Consider the following 10,674-nt stretch of genomic DNA (forward strand, 5'->3'; position numbering starts at 1 on the left):
CAACATAAGAAAATAAATTTCAAACAATATAGAGAGATGGCTTACCCCTCCGCCCCATCCAAAATAAAATATTATATATATATATATATATATATATATATATATATATATATATATATATATATATATATATATATATAAAATCTGTGCCGATCGATTTTTACCCACATACCAGATAATCGTAAATCGGCATTGTATATGTGAATTTATTGAAATAAATATACATTCTACATTACAAAATGCACAATTTTAAATGAAGTCAACAAAATAGATATGCCCATTATATTTGATTTAATTTCCTTTTGGCTGCTGCTCACAGGTGAGAGAGCCGTCATGCTGTACGCTAGTAGTTTCCATAACAGAGGATTTTGCTTCCATTCATTTTTCTTCATCTCGTTAACATGCATTTTGATTAACAAGTTCCCCTTATTTAGTCATTTTGACGTACGTGACCTGCGACAATTAATCTTTTTAATGAGAAATGCGTTCATTAACGACCTCATTGACTCAATTTCAAAGCATTAACGGATTGATTTAATTAACACATTTTGTTTGAAAATCACTTGCTACTAAAGCTCTCGTTACTATACCACGAGTTCGATACAATGTTTTTTGAAAATCCTGCCCATAGTGTTTTACAGGTTGTGTGTAAACAGTGACTGACCTAAATACCCCATGCTTAAAAACTATATTAAGGGGTTTCCTCTCTAGACCTTACATGTGTTTTATATGAATATGTATTAAATGCAAGGGAACTTGGGAGTCCATTCTTCTACACCCACGGCAGAAGTGCAGTAAAATGATTTCTGCTTTATCAAGTGAATTTATTATGCAGGCAAGTGGAAGTCACACTGGAACACATAAAGTCATTGCGATTTGTTTTAAGTGACTCTAGGTAGCATTCACCTGGAAATTGAATGTACCGAGCTGTGTACATGAAGAATGAAAAGCTACTGAAGCATGAGTACTCAAGGGGAGACCAACTCTCAGTGATTTGCTTCAGTGTCAGATTCTATTCATCTGTAACTCAAAATGAGCCATGTGTGGTATGTAGAGTTTATTAGAATTTAGGCAATTTAAGTTTAGTAGGGTACAGTACATGTTACCATTGCAAAGTGCAATTTACACACTTGTGAGACCAAACCCAAAACAACATGGAAGTGAACCATGCAATTGAACTTTACTTCACACCCAAACAAACGTGATGCTTTCAGAAAAAAATGGCAACAACAAGCACATTTACGCAATGAGCCTAACAAAAGGACAGATGTTTGTTCTCATGGTAAACACAAGTTTGTATAATGAATACAATTGTGCCCTGAGTTGCAGCTGTAATGCAAAAATGTGTGTTTTCTAGTTATGCTCACTCTAGCAATACAGAGCTAAAGTTTAAATTGTAAAATATATTTATATATTGGGACATTATTTGGACTACAATGTACCTACTGATCTGTTTCTACAAGAATGTGTTGTGTTGTCCTACAGCTAATTAAAGTCATGCACCTGAGGGCATTTTTATAAAAAAAAAAAAAAAAAAAAAAACTGCCAATGACGAATCCCTGGAAGTAAACCATGGGTTCACATGCAAGGGCCAGTAAACAGCTACATTTGTGTTTTTCTAACTGTTTACAAAATAATAAATGAGTAAAAGAATGATAACTATTCTCTGTCAATTATTTTCATTATTATTATTATTATTACAATAGAACACTTTGAGAAAATCACCAATGTGCTAACGGGTTACTCCTTTTGTTGGTGAGCCTACACAGAATCAGAGAAGTGATTGATCCGCATCACTTCATTTTAATAAGGATCACCTATTAGCAGATTGGATACGTAAAAGAAAGATTGACCCATATCCTCCTTATTGAAAGTAAGCATGATCTACAACTGTAATAGCATGAAATACTACTGTAAATACTCCATATTAAGAAGGAGCAATTTTCCAGTTTCAAAGTTTCATAACAAATTCTATTGAGTCTCGCTTAGTACACTGTAATTAGCTTGTAATAATACAATGAGTACACTTATGCAACTATATGTTGATTTACTAAATTGATAGTGTTTACAATGTTTTCTTATGTCACTGTATTTACAAACATGGTTGTACATTTACAATGCAATCCCTCTGTTACCACACATGCAATAAATTGCAGTGCATTTACATTGCAGTTACAATATAAAGTACCTTATTATATCAACAGATGGTACAAATACATTCCTAAATAACTTTTGACAAAATGTTAAAAATATATTGTAGAAAATTATTCATTATTCAGAAGTGCTTTCTATGAGTTTTGAAAGTCAGCAAAAGCAATATTAAAACAATGCTTAGAATGTAAACCCAGCACAGCAATTATTTTATTATCTATATGATGGATTCATTTCTATTCAAATTGCAATTCAAATTATTTCATATCGAAAATTGAGGAAACTAGCTCAGCAATAAACTCCTCCTACTTGTATTATTATTTGTTTATTTAGCAGACGCCTTTATCCAAGGCGACTTACAGAGACTCGGGTGTGTGAACTATGCATCAGCTGCAGAGTCACTTACAATTACGTCTCACCCGAAAGACAGAGCACAAGGAGGTTAAGTGACTTGCTCAGGGTCACACAATGAGTCAGTGGCTGAGGTGGGATTTGAACCGGGGACCTCCTGGTTACAAGCCCTTTTCTTTAACCACTGAACCACACAGCCTCTAGTATTATTTACTGAAAGGTTTTCTGCAGTTACAATAACGTCAATGCAGTACTGTACAGTGTAAGTATAATGTACAGTACAATATAATGGGCATTCTGCTGTACTACTATAAAATGTGTTCAAAAATAAACATAATTTACAGTCTTTATTGTTGCTTTTTTGTTAGTAGTATTCTGTTTTCCTTATACAATTCTGCATTCAGAAATGGTAAACATTTGTAGGATCATCGAAGCAAAGTATGGTCATAAACAGATAAAGACAGTATCACAAAAATGCACGTTGAACTTTATTTCACAAAAATAGATGTGACTTTCAGCATCAACTTTAACTTTCCTTGTGTTCAAGGTTAAAATTACCACTATAATATTCCCTATAGTAATTCCAAACAGCAGCAACAGCAATTGTCACTAAAGAATTTGCTGGTGCCACAGAACAAAAATGTAGACAGTGTTTTATAAATAAGAAATGATAACTACATTAAATATTAAGTCTTTGCTATATTGAGATTTTAGTTTCTAACATGATGTCAGTGTAATGTGTCATGACTCTTAGGAAGTCCTCAACTCTTTGTCACAACTCGCTTTAGCCTAGTAAGCACATATGTCACTTTTCATGCAGTCTGAGTGTGGCCCAAACAATATAGCAAATAGAAGCCAGTTTTTTAAATTGATTTATGCCGAGATGTTATGGTAAACCAAATTCATAATGCTCAAGTACATTTTTGACACAATAAGAGATGTTTTCACAAAACATTAAGTTTATAGCAATGTGGAATAGTTTTAGCAACTTTTACTTATATTAGAAAGAGCAGTGGAATTTTAAGATTGTGTCAAGAGCAGTGGAATTTTAAGATTGTGTCAACTCGTTTTTCATGTATTCATAATGTGTATTTATAGTAAAATGAGGACAAATAAATACAATTAAAAACCAAAAACAAACCCTTACTTAACATGTTTAACAGAGATAAAATAAATACATTGTAGTTAAAAAGTAATGTCAAAACAAGGCCCATGGTCTTTCTTCTGCATGCCCTCATCATATGGGTGTTTCTTTTGAAAAATAGTAACGAATCCCCAACGTGTCATTGACCTGACAAAAGGCCTATCATTTGACATTTAAAATCAGAGGTCCAGGAATAAAATGCTGTTGTTATTGTTTTTATTTTAGAACATACAGAGACTTGACATTAGTAAATAGATACCCATTTGGAATGCCATCTGTTTATTCTGGAACCATACATAGCACTGGCAAAATATGAGTGGGGTTAATACTTTGTGGTGCAGCCCTTTATCTTATGCAAGGCAACATGCTTACACATTTTGTGGACGAGATCTGCCATAGCCTGGCCAATCATCAGAGATGAACCCATTGAGCATGTGTGGGCTATCCTCTACCGATTCCCTGTGAAAGCGTCCCAGTAAACCTAGAAATACAATTCCAACCTGTAAATGTCTATTGAGTATGCATAACATTCTGTTTTGTCATGATGTTGTTTTACAGTGTTGTAATTCCATTGATTTATGACTTTCAGGTTTCATGTGTCTTGCTTCAGGCTATATAAGCTTTTTAGCACAGCACCTTCCATTAAACTAAATTGTAACCTGACATTGTGTCTAGGTGGCCCTTAATTAGAATGCATTTGAGTTACTTGATGGGCTGAAACATGTTACAAAGTTGCAAGCTATTCATAAACAAAGTTTGTTTTCTTAATTTAAAGAAAAAATATATATATACACCATTTTAAAAAACTCAATTGCCTGGACATTTTCCAAGAGAAAAGGGAAAGAAAAAATCCCAGTAGGGACATGTTTGTCAGATAAATAAAAAATAACATGGACCCTCCACCTATGCAAAGAAACACTGCATTACTGTGGTGTGCCATTGCCTGGGGACCTTGCAAAACCCATTGCTTTTTTTTTTTTTTTTTTAGTGTACCGAGTTTTTAGTCCAAGGACAAACCTATAATTTAAAAACAGATGCATGCTAATTGGATTTTATTTTTAAAGAAAAAAGAAAAATAAGCCACACAGACTGAAAGCTGTAGTGTTTTGAATGCAAATGTTAGCACCAGTACTTCAGAAGTGTTTATCTTTTATTCAATTAACTGCCCTCTCATGATGATACTTGGCTTTGCCTCTTGCCTCAACACATCCATGTGTTTGTTATAGTAAGAATGTACAGTATCATCTGTGGTATTGTTTTACTTACCTGAACCTCAGATACTGTACTGTATGACCTCATATTAAATAAGAATACATGGCTTGTTCTTTTGAATAGGGCTAAATACAGAATACAAAATAAAGAAGTAGGGTATGGCATATACATATACATATATATATATATATATATATATATATAGAGAGAGAGAGAGAGAGAGAGAGAGAGAGAGAGAGAGAGAGAGAGAGAGAGAGAGAGAGAGAGAGAGAGAGAGAGAGATTACAGGAGTGTGGTAATAACCAAAACAATATTATCAGAGCTTCTTTCCATTGACTCCCATTATAGTCAGCCAGGGACATTTCAATGTGTTGAAAATAAGTGGAGGGTGACATTAACAGTGGTGGTATTAAGTGAGTTTGACTGCACTTTATTAACACTTTATAAATGTTAGATACTGGCTATATAAAACATTTATTTTGATAAGGGATAATCAAGCAATGTATAAACTATAATAACATTTGCAACTAATTGTTATAGATACCTTAAAATCAAGAGAAAAACATACAATTTCTGTTTAAAGGTGGCAAATAAATAATGGATGTGGTGCTAGATGGGAAGCCTTGTGATTCTAGTTGAGGTTAAGGGTAAAGGTCTCGGATTCTGCAAGGACATACATGATTGAGATGCTGAGCTTATAGCAAAACACACAGGAATAAAATTAACTCAGAGGAGAGCGGGCCTTGGGCATTTTCTATTAACCAAACATGCTGTTATGATACATGATGCGCTGCACTTAAAATATAATGCTTTTCATGATATATGAGTTGTAAGTCTGGTAGATTAGCTGCACACACATATGGGTACAGAGTTATTATTATTATTATTATTATTATTATTATTATTATTATTATTATTATTATTATTATTATTATTAATAATAGCAGGCTTTTATCCAAAGCAACTTACTAATCTTTAGAAGTTGCATCTTTGTCTTAAAGGGAAAATAGTAATACAAAACAATTGCAGTGCTTCAGAATCTCTTTAATTTATGATTTTAAATGTGTTTTATTTCTCTATTACATTTTAGAAATAGTATGTTATAAGCTTGTTCTGAAGCAAAAGATGAAAACTTTTTCATGTTTTTTGCTAATTTTACATTCGTTGTTGCTTGCTAATTCTGTAACTTGTTTTTCATTTTGTAACAAAATGGTGGTAGTTCCATATGCATATGACTCAAAATCTTCCTGATTAGCTTATGAACAAGTTAGAACTATCCCACTAAATGTATGTAATACTAATAAGAATTGGTAATGCCAAAAAAAAGAATGAAAGAAAATGCAAGATCATCATTTAGATTTACAGATTACACAAAGGAATAACACAGCCTGCAGCTGAATTACAGACATCTATTTGCAGTGTATAATTGGTAAGGGGCTGCCAGACTCCAGACTATTTTAGAAGGCTTAGCAACATTCTGTGATAATTTTGTCGTTGTAACCGGGGCAATTATATATATATATATATATATATATATATATATATATATATATATATATATATATATATAGCCGATTCCCTGGATCACACTAGATTCACCTGAAGGGGTGAGATTCTTCTTCAGGATCACGCCTATGATGTATTACAGTATAAATATGAGTGACCCTGAATGATTTGCTTCTGTGGGATGACTGACAGGTTTAGTAAGAACCATCAGTGTTCTCCCTATTATAGATATTGAATCCTAAAACTATGGCTAGACTGTTATGGGGTGATTATTAGCACTGCATATAGTTCAGATGCCCCATACCTCTGTAGGTGCTGTTTTGTTTTTTGTTGTGCTTATTTAATAATGAATGCTCAGAACTACACTGCAGACCAGGATAGCTGACAGCACTGAAGGTCAGGTGCAGTACATCAGCAATGCAATATTTACCATCTCTTCCCCACAATGTAGTTTAAGGCAAACATCTGCACAACAAAATTGTTCTATAACTTTTACACAGGGAGATTCATTTGACATTCTGGAAATATGTAATACTACTAGCTGGTCCCAAACATTTCTCTGGACCAAGACAGGCAACGCAATTTTGGGGCAAATGGAAATATTCTATTTTTAGGTCCGTAGCCAGAGTCTGGTTTTACAAGTTTATATACATCGCTGGGTAATATTAAGTACAGTTAGGCCAGAATGTCTAGCATTGTTGTAGCATTGTAGTTGTACACAGTTGTTCTGGACCAGGGTGAGTTTTAATTATTGTGATTTTGAATATTTCAGTGAATCACAGAAAGCAACCTAGTGAAGCAGTCACATTAAAAAAAAAGGTTTGATTGCTCCCAGCTGAACTGCCGTTATGGTCTGGAAGTTGATAAAGTCTAAATGAATTGGAGTTCTTCCAATACTATTTGCAGTGGTTGAGTTAATTGTATCCATTTGCCATGGTTCACATTAAAAGCAAGCTCCACATGTCTCTATTGTAGTGAATAGTGTAGCATGCCTTGCTTCTAATGAGACCCCAGAAACCCTCTGTTTAAAGGCATCCAGGGCTGATACAACATATTGGGCAACAATGGGTATAATCACTGAAACAAAAATGCCACTGGACAATAATTGGAATAGTAACACTTTTATTTCAATACTTTTAATGTAATGGTTTCTCTGCACATGCAAACATGTACCTGCTTCAGAATGCCTTGTAGTGCAAATAACAGATTGTTATTGGAGATTTGAGGATATAGAGATGATTAATAGTTTCTGGGTAATTCATTTGAAGTAAGCTGCTTGGCTTCTGGCTGAAATAAGTCATTACAACAAAGTGGACAACTTGTAATCTACTTAAGATACTTAATTTAACTTAATTAAACATTATTATCAACTGCATCAACCTGATCATGCCGTGTCCAACAGAGAGCTTATAAGATGAACAATAACAGCAGCACGGCACATGATGTACTGCACAAGGCTGCAGTAATAACATGTTCCATGAGGGTTCTTAATTCCATAAAGAAATAGTATCTTTTCAAATACATGCAGAATTCTTATTTTTTCCCTTCATGCAACACCATAATCCTTTGTTACAAAAGCACTCTAATGTCCACTCCCATCATAATTCTTAATTGGAGTGTCACTGCAGTCAGCATGTATGAATGTTTTCACAGCTATTGATGACTAACTAACACTGACTGATGTATTCATTACTAAATACAACTTTATCAAAATCTGTTTCACTTTCCACTGTATATGTATCAATTGTAATGTTCACATTCCCTAGCTAGAGTAAATTAAAATAGATTATATCCAATAATAATACTTTTAGTTATAGAGAAATGTATTTCATTAACTACTTGTAAGCACTGACCTCAGCATTGAACATTTCAAGGACCCAAGTAGTTTTGAAGAATAAGTTAAACCAAGGGATAGCTGCAAAGGTGTATATTATTATTATTTATTTCTTAGCAGAGGCCCTTATCCAGGGCGACTTACAATTATTACAAGATATCACATTATTTTTACATACAATTACCCATTTATACAGTTGGGTTTTCACTGGAGCAATCTAGGTAAAGTACCTTGCTCAAGGGTACAGCAGCAGTGTCCCCACCTGGGATTGAACCCACAACCCTCCGGTCAAGAGTCCAGAGCCCTAACCACTACTCCACACTGCTGTTTATTGGAATAAAGTGGATTACTCATGGAAACACAACCAAATGATATGGTGGGAATCTAAAGCAGTGACAAAAAGAAAGCATTATAGTAGACAGATATGGATGAAGATGTTACACGAATAAGGACTATACGAGCCATCGGATGCCCTCTGCCACTGTAATTGTCTGTGCCTGCGTCTTAAACACACAGCACGAATTACAGCAGTCCTGGTTCTCAAAGTTTAATGAGGTTAATGCCTGTAACAAAGTGTAGAAATTTTAGGGCTGGTAACACACAAGTTTGTCCGGCGGCCTTATTATTAGTTTTTCCTGTGTACAATGACTGCCTAATTATTATTATTATTATTATTATTATTATTATTATTATTATTATGTGGGGGAGGAGACGCTTAAATTTCTCTCAGTATGTATCTGGATATTTTCTGCAAATTGTTTTTTTTAACTGTTTGTGTATTGTGTTGCTGAACCTTGGGTCTAGTAAGGAAAATAATAAAAACAAAATTCACTTACCTGGTGTATCGGGACTGGAGGCCTGTGGTTGGGAGTGTCCTGAAAAACAAAAGAAAGGTTAATCAAGAGTACTGTTTAGATAGTTGGTTTGGAAGGGTGCACACTTCCAGAACAATGTACTGCAGTACTATTGTTAAGATAAAATGAACAACAGTTATTTTAATATGCATGTTTTTGATATGCAATGGTTTAGGCAACCTGAGTTGGGTGTGGTGGTATGGTCCTCCATCTTGACAGGAAGTGGGGAACCAGCCATGTTGGTGAGGGAAGCTTTTATTGACTTCCCTGGGTACTGACTTCCTGTAGCAGGGCAGTACCTGTAGAAGATATTGAAAGGGGGGATAGCTGATTTTAATTAAGTTTCCCTCTGCTGGTTTTAAAGCATAGTTTTAATGTATGTGTTAGATTAATGTTTAGTACATATATATATACTCATTGATTTGTTTCTTTTTGAATACTTTATTTATTATGGATAACTGTTTGCTGGTTTGTTTTTATATAACCACCTGCATAATGGTTTATTCTGGGGGAGGGGTAGGCCTGGAAAGGTATAAAGGCTGTCAGTTGGTTCAGTCAGGATCTTACTTTTGTGTAGATCAGAGGGCAGTTTTGCAGCTCTATGGTTGGACTTAGTTATTGAAGTCAGCACCTGTGATTAGGTGACTGTAAATAGTTGTTTTTGGTTTCCACTTTTTCTTCAAATTGTTTGATATTTTGTTCAGTTAGCTTTTTGTTTATCATTGTTCTTAAATAAAAATAATTGGTTTTACAAGAAACTTCTCTGTGATCTGCGTGCTTCCCTGTGAATCAACACCGGCTGCTGGCTGCACTCTCCAACATATTATTATTATTATTATTATTAATCTAGGTGATCTAGAAGTGTATCATAGCCTATGGCATATAACTCAGGTACGGTAACTAAAAAGGCTTTATAGCTCTTTCGTTTCATGTAAAATTAAGTAAAGTTTTCATTTAGCGTTTAATAAATCTGGTTAAACTTCTCTTTAATCTTGTCTTTGCTGAATTGCTTTTAAAATTTAGATCATAAATTTCAGTAGACTGATCAGAAGAGACTCTTTTTCTATGTGACACTATTAGTAAATAGAGCGAGCAAGTGAGTCTGTTACTAACTTATGAAATTTAATTACCAACATACCCCTCAGTGGCACGTACAAAATGGGTAATAATCCATAAATAAAAAATAATTAACTGAAGAGGGAATAGTGAAAAAGTGTGGGACAGAAAGATATACATTTTTGGTAGTGATGTGAATTTGAGGAGATTTTTGAAATCTGTTCCGAACCGGGTATCTGTCATTGGAACCGGTTTCAAAACTATTTAGAAAAACATGTCCTTATGTCAATGTGTGAGCAGAAGAAGGGGTCAATAATAGACTGCGAAAACTGGAGATACATAAAAGATGTTTTGCAAAGGAAAAATATTTGACACTGAATATATAAGATATGATCCATAAACGATGCAGCTTTTGCGATGCTCCGACAATATTGTGCAATCGATGAAATCGCCCTGTATAACTAAAGTTAACAAAATAATCAGTAACATCCAATTTGCACAGTAAGAGTTTTATTACAACAGCGAAAGTCATTGTGTGCTTGTATATGAATCATGTTAATTGCAAA

The 10,674-nt window shown here is 34.2% G+C and overlaps 1 long non-coding RNA gene across 1 annotated transcript in view; it reads right to left on the reverse strand.

Moving 5' to 3' along the window:
* The window catches only part of LOC131740005 (uncharacterized), a 32,123-nt gene extending 22,778 nt beyond the window's left edge, over positions 1-9,345 (reverse strand). Inside the window, exons 1-2 of the long non-coding RNA XR_009330637.1 lie at positions 9,233-9,345; positions 9,035-9,073 (exon numbers count right to left, since the gene is read on the reverse strand). This is a non-coding gene — a long non-coding RNA (uncharacterized LOC131740005). The remainder of the gene's footprint in view (positions 1-9,034; positions 9,074-9,232) is intronic.
* Positions 9,346-10,674: the final 1,329 nt, after the last annotated feature.

Source organism: Acipenser ruthenus, chromosome 12, assembly GCF_902713425.1.
Source record: "Acipenser ruthenus chromosome 12, fAciRut3.2 maternal haplotype, whole genome shotgun sequence".
NCBI classification, from domain to species: domain Eukaryota; kingdom Metazoa; phylum Chordata; class Actinopteri; order Acipenseriformes; family Acipenseridae; genus Acipenser; species Acipenser ruthenus.